Genomic DNA, 16,380 nt, shown 5'->3' with positions numbered 1-16,380 from the left:
TTTTTTGTAATTTTTTTGTAAGACTGTAAAAAAAAATGAAAAAAAAAAAAAAAAAAAACGCAAAACGCAAATCGCGGCAAAAACGCGGCAAAAACGCGGCTCAAAAACGCGGCAAGCATGAAAAAAAAACCTCCAAAAACGCTCAAAAGCAACATGCATAGGTGTGAATCGAGCCTAAGTGGAAAGGAAAGGAAATTTATAGGACTGCAGAAACTTCTGCGCTCTCTCCAAAGAGATCTATATCTTAGAATAGACAGTACTTTTTGTGATTGAAAGGCAGTAAGGAGGGTGCTCCAGCATGACCAGCAGGCACGTTCCAGGATAACTATATATTAGATTTATGGTTGTGGGCTGGTCTGGATTACAATATAGTATTGCTGTTTGGCAATGCCTGGTAAAAAAATTGAACTACTCTGCGGATAAGCTGTGCTCCCTGTCCTTGAATGCATGTGAAAGTTTAATTTCCAATTCTAGCTGGAGTTAGAACCTTTAAAATGTTCCGTTTTTTTTTTCTTTTGTAAGTAACTGTTGCTAGAATGATATGCAATCACTGATGATCAAACAGGTTTAAAAAACAGGTGAACTAGTAGAATGGGAATTGGTTTATTACATTGAACAAATGTATGAAAATGTGAATGTCCAGTCTGCAAATAACCATACAATTCATGAATCACAATTGCCTTAATTCCTGAACTGAAAGTCTCTAAAAACAGACAAATATACATACATGGAAAAATTAATACATTTGCAATTCTACTGATTTATTTATCGCCATGTGCAGAGTCTTAAATGATTTATTGCTTGCATGGTCATAGACGTGCAGAAAGAGAATGTATTTATGAGGCAAATCTATACAAATGTATTCCCACTATTACCACTGACGTATATGTATGCTGTTTCATAGACTAATTATTAAAATAAATACAAGTTATAAAATAACTCATTCTACAATACAATGTTTACATATTTATTATCTCTCTACTACATCAGTAATAACCTTTCCATAGCAGCTGTGTGACAATCACTATCTGATAAGATAATTTGAACATACAATCCAAGCAGCTTTGCTGAACATTAATGCATGTCCATTTGGAAGTCCCAGGAGCTTGAGTCTTTTCGAAAGCTTTTAAAGCAGAATAAAAATCAGATTAAACTATTATGAGCCGTGATGCCACAGGAAGTTAACAAACACACAGTTGCCAAGATAATGTCACTCTGTAGGTTTAATCTGTCCTGAGACAGGCATATCTCTCAGTGCTAACAATGGTGGATGAGAGGTTTATCACCCATGTCTTGATCACCATATCACAAAACTCTCTATAAATGTTTCATTTGTTTCATTTAGGGCACACCTGGGTTTATAAGAGGTCATAAGCCTGTCCCTAGATTTACAATTTAATTTTAGGTAACCAGACTGCCTCGGTTTTATTATTGATATCTTGTTTCTTTTTTGTACAGGTATTTAACAAGAAAAATATTAGGAGAAGAACAATTTGCAACTATTAATGGGCATAGATGCCCCTCAGCTGAATGTAGTACCCCTTGAGAATAGAAAATTAAGAGTAGATACGATTATCTTGTATAAATAGATAAATGGCCATACAGACTATTCTGTTGAAGGTTGCTCGATTTAGGTCACCACCAAAGACAAGCTTCTTACAGCTGAAAAAAAAATGTAATCTCCACATACAGAAAAGGTTTTTTTTTTTTTCACTTTGAGAGCTGTGAAAATGTGAAATTGTCTTTCAGAGGAATTGGATCTAGCTGCCTCGATAGACTGTTTAAAGAAAAAAAAGAGTTGGATGTGTTTCTGATAGCACAATATATAAACGGTACTTATATGAACTATACATTGGAACACTGATCCAGGGAGTTTTCTGATTGCTTTGGGGATCAGGAAGAAATTTATTTCCCTGAAAGAGCAAATTAGATCTCACTTTATAAAAGATTTTTCTCCTTTAGCTCTATTAACTAGGGGTTAAGAGCTCATGCAAACAGGGCATAAGGGCTGGCAGCAAGATCCTGCGTAAAAACATATTCATATGCTGAACACATATAACGTTTGTTCTAAGATTAGATGAGTCCAGCATGCAGTGCAAATGTAGTCTACTGGCCATCACCTGTGCCACTGATTACACACTATTGATGTCTACATGTCAGACCTGAATGAGTCAGTCATGTGGCAGAGGTGTATGTGCAGAATGACCTTCAAGAATGATTGAAGGTCAACCATTCTGATACCCCTATAAGGCTGCTTTCACACTGATGTGCCACAGTTTACCCGCACCGCGGATGCAGCACAGTGCACTTGCAACTTTCCTGTGCGTTAGTTGGGCTTTGCCATAGACTTATAATATACTGTATCTTGCAGTTGTGGTGCATTTTCTAAAAGTGCACCAAAACTCCTGCATTCAGAAGTTTTCGTACCCTTTCAGAAAGCGAACCAACCCTGCAGGTTATAATATAAGTCTATGGCTGAGTGCATCTAACCCACAGGAAAGCTGCAGGTGCATTGAGCTGCGCCTGTGGATTACTGTAAAAGCAGCCTAATAACCCTTTTTCATAAGTGCTAATATGCCCACTGCAAAAGTGCAGTGTATGTGATATTTAGTACACTGACCTTTTCCTCTTCCAGCTTTTGCTGGCATTGCTCTCCAAGCTGCTAGAAAGGTCACAGGTGAAGTGCTCTTGGTATTACTCCACCTGAAACAGAAGCCAGCGCTGCCGAACATCGGCTTACGCAGCTCCTGCTCCCTCTGCGGTTACCTGCTTCCTCCGCTGCTGGCGCCAGCTCCATGCACTCCGATGCTCTGGGATGGAAGGTTGGCAACCTGTTGATCCCGATCTGGGCTTGCCGACCCACCATCCCAGAGCATGGGCTTATGCTTACCTAGTTTGGAGTCGAGGATCACATTAGAGGGCTCTGAGGGCCACATGTGGCCCGTGGGCCACAGGTTGAGCATCCCTGCCCTATGAGTAAGCTCTGATTGTAGTGAAACAATTTGCACATACCTGGTGGTACAGTATGACAGAGAGTTTATTAAACAGACATTAAGGCTTTTAAATGGTGAGTGGCTTTCCCTTCTTTTTTGAGAGTCTATGTGTGGATATAAACATCAGACACAGACGCCACTGATTATACATTGTTGAAATTGACATTTTGTCCCTTAGAAGCAGCAGCTGCTAATAAGGTACCTTTGCGCTGTATGCATGTAAACATTAGCACAAAGTTTAACTGCATACAATATAAAATATGTTGTATGCATGTAAATGTAGGACCTCGGTTGAAGATTGTTTTCTAGCTAAACTCACCTTAAGATTATTAAGCTTTGCGCAGCTGCACCTATAGAATATAATACAGTTGCATTCCGATCCATAAAAAAAGCATTACAAATTTGAACAAAGCATTTTTTGTATGTGTATGACTCCTAAGGGTTTAAAGGATGTTTGGTCACAATTAAACTCAATAGACTAGCGTTGTCCTTCAGCCTCTCTGTTTATGTTACTATAGAAAAGCTGACATTTAATTTACTTATATTATTTTAGTTTCATATAAATGTATAGCCACACAAAGTAAGGGGTCTGCATGCACAAAATTGACATTCAGCCCTGGTTCACACTGACAGCTGGAATTTCATTCCCGCATATCAGTCTCCGGGGGTGATTTCAGAGACATATGTGTGGGTTGCTGCACAGATGTCAATGGAAATTGCACCTTGGAGTCGCCAAAAGTAGTACAGAAGTACAGAATCTGTGCCATTGCCGGAAATTTCCACCGATTTGACATGTCAAATCGCATGCCAAATCGCTCCAATGTGAACCAGGGCTCAAGTGTGATTTCTGACAACTTTATCTGGTAAAAGCTCTCTGTTCTGGGACAAACTCTCTTGTTGCAATTTTCTATGCAAAGTGAAGCCTATTTGCCTTTAGTAAATCAACCCCTAAGTGAGATAAGATGTGCATGATTCACCCTAGCATTGCCCACCCAACATTATGGTTTTGAATGTATAGTAGTTTTCATAATGATAGTTGGAAAGTCATCAAACTGAAATATAGTTCATACAAAAACTTTGTTATTAGCAATGAATGAAATCATTTATTTCCCAGAAGTAAAAAGGAGATTACAACTTGCCATTGACATGTTTTAGATCTGCCTAGATTAAAGCTCTACCTGACATTAATCTTCTGATGCAAGTTGAAAGGTACCTGTTCCCTGCCTGGAACTATAACATCTAATTATGCTAAGAAATTCCCAAAGCTTTCCTTAGGTGATCCGTTTTCAAGGAGAAAGAGAGGATAAATGTACTGTTAGCTCCATTCATTGCAATATTATCTCCTTCTACAGAACACATTTCTTTTCCATCAATATTCTTTGTTTCAGAGTTGTGCTGCCAGCCGTGTAGTTAGCTTGTGGGCACCACGATCATCTATCAAAAGGGTGAAAATTAGATCAAGATTGAATCTTAGAAGGTGTAAAAAAAATATCTATCATTTGGAAAAGTACAGAAGGTTTTTTTTTTAATTAGCTGAGAAAATGATATGATATGTCACACTTATAGATTACTTAAGAACACTTTCCACTCTAGTCTACTTTTTAATTAAAAATTAAATATTGTATATATGTAGCAGCTGATGAAACCATAAAATATATGAAAAATATACACTTAGGGGTTTATTTTTAAATGTTTTCACACTAGATTATCAAAATGTTCACTTCTGGAATCTTGGAGAAAAGTTGCATGGATCCTGTGTGAAGAAAATTATAAACAAACCTGTAAGCAGGGGTAGAGTGTAGCGTTTTCACAGAGGGAATCACATGTACTGACTTTCTAAACCAGGCAACATTTATTACCGGAGAGACGGTAGTAGAAAGAGTATTTACAACTGTAAGGCACGTAGTTTCACTCCAAGCATGGAGGCATAGATACACAGCACAGTCACTTCTGATGTAAGCAGTAATTGTATTCGTCAGGACTATAGGCACTTTCCACTGACTAACACAGTATAAACCCAAGCACACGGTGCGTATCTGTAGAGGCTGTTATTCACACACATTACCCGGTACAACGGTATTCCTTCAACAGGTGGATATAGGTATCTGATCCACTTGTCCCTCCCTCACAGCGAGGACACTGGATTTATTATCCGCAATGGGGAGTCTTTCATCCGACCATGATTGCTGATACAGGACTCCATAGAAACCCTGAGCACATAGGCCAGAACACTCTCCCTATCTTCTCCTAACTCTCCCTGACAAGTGGGTTCTCTCTCCCTGTCTATGCACACACGTGAACTCAACTAAATCTGGCTGGGCTTTCTTATATAAAGTATCCACCTAAAAATGGCCGACCAAATCTCCCGAGATTTGCTTGTCCTATCAGGACACCAGGCTTCTCCAAAATGGTGCTGGAGACAATTATAGAGGCCAAACAGCTCTCAACATATGTACACATAAACATATCAACAGCTGCCTACATCCCCCACCCTTTTAAGAATTGCAATCCCTTGCATGCACCTAGGGAGAGGTAATTAACACAGTGCAATAATATAGCAAGCAAGAAAACAAGCAATACATAACAGTTCAAGTCACATAGTCAGAATACTTGACAGCTTTCAGTTCCCTGGTAATACGCTTGGGCATGCGAGGCTCCGGGTCTTCCAAATGTCTATCTCCCTCTGAGGCAACAGGATCGGTAGGTGCTATTTCTTTCACAAGAGGCTCATCCTCCTCCAGAGTGGGGGCACCGTGCACATCTGGCTCCTTCACAGATAAGTCCCATTCAGCATCAGCAGCCTGGTTCTCTGTATCTCCCCCAGCTAGGGATAAGGTCTCTACCACCAGAATAGGGGGCAGGTACCAGGTTGCACAGTCACGGTTGAGGACATCATGGCTGTTGTCCCATCTAGCAGATGGGGGAAAGACAGGAATAGGATTAATCTTTTGTGAATCAGCACTGAACACACAGGGATGAAGGAGATTATGATGCAGTCTCTTGTTGGGTGCAACCGGCTTCTCTGAAACCAGATCATACACAGGCTGCCCAGGGAAAGGTTGTTGCTTGACTCGATATGGACAGGGCTCCCACTTGGGCTCCAGCTTGCTGCCCCCTCAGGTGTTTAGGATTCATCACCAAGACTCTGTCTCCCGGTGTAAGTGGCAACAATTGAACAGTACTTTCCTCGGCTAAATCCTGGTGCTTTCCCAGTACTATCTGTTTGGCTTGACCCAGGCGGTGCCAGTGATCTTGGACCCATTCCTCTGGGATCCTTGACGTAATAGGCTCTGGAGTTTCCAAGAGAAAATCCACCGGTAAACGGCCACAACGCCCAAACATCAGAAAATGGGAAGTATAACCAGTGGCTCGATGCACAGTCTGATTGTAAGTCCAAACAACATCTCCTACATACTGCGGCCAACGTTCTCGATGCTCTCGCTCTAATGTGTGAATCAATCCCAACAATGTGCGATTAAAGCGTTCACAGGCCCCGTTTCCCTGGGGGTGGTAAGGAGTAGTATGAGACTACCACTAAGATGGCACAGTTCAGAAAACACCCTAGACTCAAAGTTTGGCCCTTGGTCGGACAGAATCCGTTTGGGGCACCGTAGGGCTGGACTACATGGGTCCAGAACAGTTTAGCCGTGGTGGCAGCAGTCTGATGTTTAGTTGGCACCACGATGATGAACTTAGAGAAGTGGTCCACAAACACCAAGGCGCAGCGATACCCTGAAGAGGTGTCAGCCACTGGTCAGTAATTCAAAGGGTTCTCCTGTGCTCACCAGCAAAGGGGTAGTTTTCTTTGTTCTCCCTTTGTGGATGGCATAACTCTTACACCCCTGACATGCTTTCTGCACCCACTTGGCTAACTCCGGACAAAATATTTACTTACGAATAAAGGCCTCCGTCCGTTCTGCACAGAATTGCAGAACGGATTGAGGGATAATCAGTTTATGATAAACTCGCTGCTCCCCTGGTATCCGTGCCTTTCGGTATAAGAGTCCATTATACCTTTCCAGCCTATCCCACTGTTATAGAAGCTGACACAATGTTGGCAAGAGCCTCCTTCACTCCCGCGAATCTGGCTTCCGATTCCTGTCCCAATATCTCATGAGCTGATCAATGTCAGGGTCTTGCTGCTGGAGTTGCAGCCACTCTCCAGGAGTATGAATTTTTGGCCCTCTTGGCATAACTTGGTTGCTCTGCAGAGCCGTTGAAGCCGGTTGCTCTTGCCGGTGGATCCCGGAGGGAACAACCTCATCCTCTTCGAGTTGTTGATCTAGATCATCCTGAGGCCCATGGAGAGGAAATCGAGAGAGCATCAGCATTACCATTGGAGCGTCCTGGCTTGTAGTAAATGGTATAGTTGAACTGGGCCAGTCGGGCCACCCAACGTTGCTCCAAGGCCCCCAGTTTAGCAGTCTCTAGATAGGCAAGAGGATTGTTGTCAGTATATATGTGCACGTGACCACTTACTAAGTACTCAGCAAACTTTTCGGTGGTGGCCCAAAGTACCGCTAACAACTTGAGTTTAAAGGAACTGTAGTTGGTTGGGTTACGTTCGGTAGGGCGTAAACTCCGACTTGCATAGGTGATCACACACTCCGTCCCATATTGTTCTTGAGCCAGCACAGCCCCCAATCCTTGGAGACTGGCATCGGTGTACACCTGGAAGGGTTTATGATAGTCAGCGTAAGCCAATATGGGAGCGGAAGTCAGCTCCGCCTTGAGGACCTCCAATGCCTCACTTTGTGCTGCCCCCCAACTGTCAGTAATGCTGGGGGAAGATTTTCCTTTTCAATGTGCTGGTTGCTCACACAACAACTTGCGATAGTAGCAAAGTTTGTAATGAATCTGTGGTAGTAACCCACAAGCCCCAAGAAAGAGCGAAGCTTTGTTACCATTTTAGGGATTGTCCATGTCTGTACAGCATGAATTTTGTCGGGATCGGGGGACACCCCTTTTGCCTCGATCACATGCCCCAAATACTGGATTTTTGCTTTCATAAGATGACATTTTTCCTGTTTGAGCCGAAGGCCATTCTAGGCTAGCCGCTGGAGGACTTGATCCAGATGTAACAAATGGTCCTCGAACGTTCTGGTAAAGATGATGATGTCATCTAAGTAAATCAGGACAGATTCAAAGTTCAAGTCTCCCAAGCAATGTTCTATTAGCCTTTGGAACGTACTGGGGGCATTAGTCAGGCCAAAGGGCATCCGATTAAACTCGTATAGTCCCAGAGGGGTGATAAAGGCCATTTTTTCTCGATCTTCCTCTTTTACTGGGACCTGCCAATATCCGCTGGCAAATCTAGCATGGAGAAGTACTAGGCCTGTCCCAAGGCCATTAGGGATTCTTCGACCCGGGGCGATAGTCCACACAACAACGTAAGTTGCCATCCTTTTTCCGCACAAGAACTATGGGCGCAGCCCAGGGACTACGACTCTATCGAATCACCCCCCCCCTTGCAGCATGCCGCGTAATAAGTCTTTGACCACACGATACCTTTCCTGAATAGGAGCCGTGTCTCCAGTGTGGATAGAATGATCCAAAGCATTAGTACAGCCATAGTCTTCAGGGCCTTGAGAGAATGCCATCAAATGTCTGCGAACTAGATGCTGGAGCTTGTTGCTTTGTTCCGGGGTCATCTCCTGCACCGGAAGTGCCAGCTGTGTTAACAATTTCGGGGGTTGGGTCTCTGCTGAATCAGGTAGAGCCATCTGCATAGCAGCACAGGCGACCTCCACCCCAGAGCAAGGATCAGTAATGCAGCTTTTGGGTACTGTATACAAATCTGCAATGGCCATGTCCGTGGGCACTTGTATCGGGGTGGACTCCAAGTTAACCCGTTGCACCAACACTTGTCAGTGCCAGGCAACAGACAGAGTTTTGGCTACCAACCATTCACCTTTGGTTCCAGGTTGCGTTGTGGTTCGACCATGGCCCCTCTTACGTGTCTACTAGCTACCACAGGAAGGGGGCACACCAACTCTTGACGTGGGGGTATAATAACCCGATGACGGGCAGGAAGACGGATGATCCCCACCTTCTCTGTGTGTTTATGACTCTCCAACAAGTCCGACAAGCGTTGATCAGATTTTGCAGTTGGGGTTCTGACTGCCCGGATGCTTGTGTTGACGCCTCCTGCAGAAGGCGAGTTAAGTCCAGTTCTTTTGTGGGCGTTTATACCCAACACCACTGGAATTTCTGGGAAGGAGGACTTTTGGGTCACCATGAACCCGACCCTAGGGAGGGTTTGCTCATAAACTTTCATGGACATCCAAGTGACCCCTACTACTTGAACTGGTAGGTTGTTAGCAGCTTTCAGCCTCAACCAGGATGGGTCTAGAGTTGGGGCCGGCCCAAAATGTTTCTGGTAGAACGAATAGGCCATAGTGGTGACTTCTGATCCAGTATCCACCAGACATCTGACTGGCTGTCCGTTAAACATCACTGTCGCCACTGGGCACCCAGAAATCATTGTAGGATCACGTTGAGGCAGCGAACTAACATTTCTTGTGGGTCGCCCCTCCACCACAGGAATCTCTAGTTTAAAGGATGGTTTTGTATGTTCTGGGGTCCCCGTCTTACACAATGCCTTGCGACATGGCCTAACTGTCCACACTGCCAGCATTTTTGGTCAATATCGGGGTCCCTCTGGAGGGGGTTGATCGCCACCCGGGGTTGTTCTGACCCGCTCCGCAGAGCTGCCACCTCTTGCCTGAGGGAGGCGATCATATCAACTAGGTTTCGTACGACCTTTTCCATCTAGGGCATCCCCGCATTTGAGGTGGTGGTAGGGCATGGGGCAGTCGCTTCCTCCCGCTCCACTGGCCACCTAGCTCCATGAGTGAGGGTAACCTGGCTTCTGGCACCGGCCCGTTCATGGTCCGGCTCTTCCTGTTCCCTCTCAATGGCCTCTTGTAGGACAGCAGCAAATTTCACTGTACCATTAGCCCTCACTCGATCCCTTAAGGCTCTCTTTAATGAAGAGGGCCATACACCAGCGAGGAACTGGTCCCGGATAAGCTGATCGGGGTTAGGGACCCCAGTTCCGGCGGGGGCCATTTTCTCCTCCAACCAGCACCAGATTTCCTGTAATGCCACTGCAAATTGAGGGATAGTCTCTCGGTCGTGCTGCTCCCGACAAAAGAAACTCTTCCGGAGTTCGGCTATGGAGGTACTCTAGCCATACAGGCTTTCTAGGCAGCCCACAATAGCTGTTCTGCTATCCCTTTCCTTCTCGGGCAGAACCATCACAGCACGGGGGATTTCTCCTTCTAGCGCATTAACTGCCAAATCTGCAAAGTGTGCTGCGGGTATTTCGAACAAGCGGACCGAACTGTCCAATCTCTCCACCCAGTCTGTCAGGGGAATATTTGTGCCATTAAATTTTGGAATCAGGGCCAAAGCCACTCTGTATGGTGCCATGATTGACCCTCTAGCCACTTCCCCACTTGTGAATGATGGTTCCGACATCCTGCTGACTACGCCAAAATGTAAGCGGGGGGTAGAGTGTAGCGTTTTCACAGAGGGAATCACACGTACTGACTTTCTAAACCAGGAAATGCTTATTACCAGAGAGACGGTAGTAGAAAGAGTATTTACAGCAGTAAGGCACGTAGTTTCACTCCAAGCATGAAGGCACAGATACACAGCACAGTCACTTCTGAAGTAAGCGGTAATTGTATTAGTCAGCACTATAGGCACTTTCCACTGACTAACACAGTATAAACCCAAGCACATGGTGCGTATCTGTAGAGGCTGCTATTCACACACATTACCCGGTACAACGGTATTCCTTCAGCAGGTGGATATAGGAATCTGATCCCCTTGTCCCTCCCTCGCAGCGAGGACACCTGATTTATTATCCACAATGGGGAGTCTTTCATCTGACCAGGATTGCTGATACAGGACTCCGTAGGAACCCTGAGCTATCCCTCACAGGCCGGAACACTCTCCCTATTTTCTCCTAACTCTCCCTGACAAGCGGGTTCTCTCTCCCTGTCTATGCACACACATGAACTCAACTAAACGTGGCTGGGCTTTCTTATTTAAAGTATCCACCCAAAAATAGCCGACCAAATCTCCCGAGATTTGCTTGTCCTATCAGGACACCAGGCTTCTCCAAAATGGTGCTGGAGACAATTATAGAGGCCAAACAGCTCTCAACATATGTACACATAAACATATCAAATAGGCTGGAAAGTGAGAATATACACTTGCTAACCCACTACCTCTTGCAGTCAACTAGGCTGCCCTGCACTACAGCTGCCTACAAACCCCTTGGAGCAGCCATTCTAAACCAGGGCTCAGTAGAACCCCAGGGTTCCTTCAGATGTTGCTAGGGGTTCTTCGAGATGCGGCTGATTGACCTCCAATGTGATGATGCTTTCAAAGCCACTCTGCAGAGCCAGCTGCATAATCTTAGCTATCTGTAAGGAAGGCATTCTGACCACTACTGTAAGGGGGCATTCTTTCCAGTGGCCACCTATGGAAAGGGAATTTTCCAACTGGCCTTCAATAAATTGACTGGGTTTCCAGAGATTAAAATAAACAATTGCAAGGGCTTCTCTGGGGTCAAAAGGTTACAGTGTACATGATACACCCAGCTCCCATGTGTCTCCAGTCCATATCTTCTTGGCTTTCAGGCATTTTTTATTTTTTTTTAAGTGGAGGCATTGTGATGAGGTAGGAAGTAAAAATCCGGCACCAGGTTGTCCAATTTCTTTTCTGAAACTGTGGTCATGGGATGGGTCAGGTCACAGTTATACTTTCTTCTGATATGTAGTGTGGGAGGGTTCTTCTTGTAGTGTCTTAGTCGTTTGCTGTTGACACGGACACTGCCCATAGGCTGTCAGAAGTGTCCGTGAAATGGTCCTCAAAGGGTCCTCAAAGGGTTTTTACAGAGTGCTGTCATTTTAAAGGGATGACATCATAATGTCACATCATGGTGGAGAGCAGCTAGTAATCACATTATAGTAACTGAAACAGTTATCACCAAGGGTCACGTGATAACAGATTTAGGTTGTGATTCTAGGTCTTAGAATCTTTGTTTATAAAGAAAATAAAGAATGATTTGAAGGGTGGGAAGCACTTTTTTTGCTAGTGTTTAGCTTTAATGTATGCACATTATTTGCAACCGGTAATAAACCTTAAAACGTGTTTACTGACCTCTCTTTTGGCAGGAACTGTCATTTTAAGGCTTCATGTACACTATAGCTCCTAAACTTGAGTTTAGGAGCTTTTGGCATTTTTTGCCAAAGCTCCTAATCTCAACTCCTTAAAAACCCGCATGTGTCCATGTACATATAGGATTTTAGGATCGTTTAGGAGCTGCTGCGGTTAGGGGAAGTTCAACCTCCCTCTCCTAAACGCGGAAGAATCGTGTTCAGGATAGGAATGCTTTGACCACCAGCCACAAAACTGGTGGGATGACAGTGGGACTTGGCTACGCCCCCTGCCCCTTGTCACTGTCTGTGATGGACAGCAGCAGGAGCCAATGGCTTCCACTGATATCTCTAAACCAATGAGGAGGAAGAGAGCAGACAGAGCTTCTGCTCTTGTGCACATCACTGGATCAAGAACAGGCTCAGGTAACTATTAGAGGGGACTGGGGGGGGGGGGGGGTTGTTGGGGTAACTGCATGCAAAATGTTTTTTTACTATGCTTTAAGGCACAAAACCTTACACCTTTACAACCACTTTAATATTCAATGGCAACCCAACTCACTATGGAAAAGCACATACATTACATTGCACTGCAGTGCATAGGTGTGCACTACTGTATGTTGCATAAAATGTTGCATGCCAAATTTTTTGGAGCATTTTGGTTCATTTGCTGATCTGTCATTTGAATGGGCTACTTTAAAGTGCTGCAAAAGGTGCATTTTTTCTTTAAAATAATAAACACATCATACTTATTTGCTCTGTGCAATGGTTTTGCACAGAGCAGCCCTGATCTTCCTCTTCTCGGGTCTCCCGTCAGCATTTCTGGCCCCTCCCCCTTGCTGAGTGCCCCCAGAGCAAGCTGCACTTGTGCTTGCTCGCTCTTGTGTCCCCCACTCCCTCCTCACTGACTGTAATTGACCTTGGCTCCCACTGCTGTGTCTCAGCCAATGAGGAGGCAGAGACCTGGGGAAGGCGCTGCTTGCATTCACATTGCTGATTCGGAATCAGGGTCAGGTAAGTATTAGGGGGGCTACAGGGGGAGCTGCACACTGAAGGTTTTTATCTTCATGCATGAAGGTAAAAACCTTCACCCTTTACAACCACTTTAACACAGCACATGTTAATGCAAGCTTTTCAAAACACAGGGATCATTACACCTCATCACTCACTATCTACCCTTCCACGCAATCTGGGATTGACTTTTACCCTACATAGCCCAGTCCATGCTCAGAAATCACAAACCATGCTCATATCTGTTGCATTGCTAGTCATGTTTAGCATCTCCATATGATTTGGTAAATAAAATTATTTCTATATAAGCATTTCACTAAGAATTCACCTGTTTGGCAACAGCTGCCTTCTAATAAGAAATATTTAGTAAATACATAACTCTCCCTTTAACAGTTTACTGTAGGAGATTTACAAACAGATTGTAGAAGGTTGATTCATTTTGCAGCCAGAATAATGCTTCTTAAAGGCAAAGTTCCAGAACGAGTAGGCTGCCATAGATGTCACTTGTGATGACTGATGAGGCATGCCTGTGTCACAGGAGAAATCTGTTATTCCTTCTGCTAGAGAAAAAAATGCTCTTTTACTTATTTTGGGATTTTTTATTTCCCCACACTAGCTTAGCGCACGGTGTCATCTCCACTATGTCACATTGCAGTACAGCTGACTTAAATTAATAGAGGATCAGGGGAAGTTGCCAAAGCAATCTGCTTCCTTGCAGAGATGTTCAAAAAGAATCTGCTTGGATATTAATTCTTCACATCTGTCAAACAATCGCTAAGATAGAGATAAAGTCACAAATCCTTCCATATCCACGTGCAGCCATTCATACGGCTGGCAGCAATAATGTGATATATCCTGAAAACTGACGGGAAAAGAAAAAACAAGCCAGGGTGTCTCAGAGACAAAATGTAGTTAGCAATATTGGTGAATGGCAGAGTATCCAATGAACGTCTATCAAAATTTCATGGGGAATCACTTGCAAAATTTTGGATGTACGGCCCATTTAGAATTGTGCATTGAGGTAATGAATGCTAAATTGCAAGTTTTATTGAAATGGTGGCAATGCACCTGCTCACTTGCGGTGGGTCATAGTGCCATCCATTGTGAAAGGCACACCAAAACATTGCATCTTAATAGTAATATAATATTTCTTTGGGGGGGGGTGTCCAAGATGGCGGACTGACCGGACGTGCATCTCGGAGCTCTGCTGGGTGAATCCTGCCTATTATCCCTTTCCTGGGTTATCGGTTGCTCCTGAGCTACCATCTGGGCTGCGGATGCCATACAAGTCCTCCCTTTGTGGCAAAGGGGGCAAGAAATTGCGATTCCCCCGATGATTCCCACTACACTCAGCCCGGAGCCTCGGGTGGACGGCGTTCTTCTGTCACGTGCCAATATGGTGTCACAAACTGATCCGACGGAAGAACATGCAGGGTCCACACCAGAGATTCCTGAGATGATGGCCGCTATAGCCCCCTGCCAGGCTGCACTCACTACTAAAATTGAGGCTGTGCAACTTGATATTGGTCTGATCAGACAGGATTTAGACAAGGTGTGCTCCCTACTGACTGTGGTGGAGGGGAGAGTTGGGCATGTGGAGGACACTACTGCATAGAATACGGTGGTGATTCTGACCCTGCAGACTAAACTTAAGGTGCTGGAACATTGGGCTGAGGATGCTGAAAATGATGCCGGCGCAATAACATCCGTGTTATTGGCCTAATGGAGGTTGCTGAAGAGATCCTGCTGCCTTCATAGAGGAGCTGCTGAAGACCCTCCTGCCAGAGGCCCAGTTAAACCCCCCCCACTTTACTGTGGAAAGGACCCATCGCATGCCTCCACAGCCAGGGCTGCAGGGGCACCTCCCCGCACATTCATTCTCTGGCTCCTCAACTTCCGCGATCAGGATGAAATTCTGCGAGCTGCTAGGATGTAGGGCGAGCTCCTTTATCATAACAACTGGTTGATGCTGTTCCCCGACTACTCGGTGGAAACCCAGAAACTTGGACGATCCTTCAAATCTGTTAAAGCTGCTCTTCGTGCAAAGCAGATTAAAAACACGAGTGAGTGCACAAGTGCTGTGAGTGCACGTGGACTGTGAGTGCACGAGTGCTGTGAGTGCACGTGGACTGTGAGTGAACGTGGGCTGTGAGTGAACGCGGGCTGTGATTGCATGTGGACTGTGAGTGCACATGGGTTGTGAATGCACGGGGATGGTGAGTGCACATGGACTGTGAGTGCACGTGGACTGTGAGTGCACGTGGACTGTGAGTGCACATGGGCTGGGAGTACCTGTCTATTGTATTGTTGCGTACCTGTGTATTGTTGAGTATTAGTGTCAGGAAGCTAGTTGTTAGTTAATGTGGATAGGGTATAATCCTCAATCCCCATCAAATTAGTAGGTACGATGCCTGGCGGGTGTGGAGATGCAACTCGGTGTACATCTTGCGGCATTTATACGTTCCTTAATCATCCAATCAAGGGCGAATACTGCTGTGCAAAATGTAAGTCCAGGTTCTGAATCTAGAGAAGCAACTGTCAACACTGAGAAGTCCCCTCCATACTGAAGGAGAGTTGGGGTCGTACCAGGCAGGTGCTGGCAGGGGCCAGCACAGAGGCGGGTGGAGATAAAGAGGGGCAGGCACCAAAGCAGAGTAGATGGGTGACAGTCAGGAAGGATAGAGGGGAAAGAGTCAGGGAGGCAGATCCTGGGCTGGAGAAGCCAGTCAGGGACCAGCACTGCTGGAGCTGAGTGACTCCCCTAGTTGCCAGGGGAATAACTCCTCCAGTGAGGGTGGGAGTAAAGCCAAAGGAAAGTAAAGACTGATTCTGGTGATAGAGGAATTAATTCTTAGAAGGACAGAGAGGGCAATCTGTCACAAAGACCTGAAGCGTCGAACTGTATGTTGTCTTCCGGGCGCTCAAGGTTTGGCACATCACGGATCTGGTGGACAGATTACTGGCTGCCAGGAGTCTGACAGACAAGATGAGAGAACTAGAGTTACTGTTGTACGAGGAGGATTTAGATTTTGTAGGAATTTCAGAGACTTGGTTCAACAGCTCTCATGATTGGCTGGCAACCATTCAAGGGTATTCCCTATATCGCAGGGATAGAGAGGGTAAAAAAGGGGGAGGGGTATGCCTGTATATCAAAAATGATGTACAAGTGAATGTGAGAGATGACATCACTAAGGGGGACCAAG

Source organism: Aquarana catesbeiana, linkage group LG06 (genome assembly GCF_042186555.1).
Source record: "Aquarana catesbeiana isolate 2022-GZ linkage group LG06, ASM4218655v1, whole genome shotgun sequence".
Classification (NCBI taxonomy): Eukaryota; Metazoa; Chordata; class Amphibia; order Anura; family Ranidae; genus Aquarana; species Aquarana catesbeiana.
Note: the sequence above shows the minus strand (reverse complement) of the source record.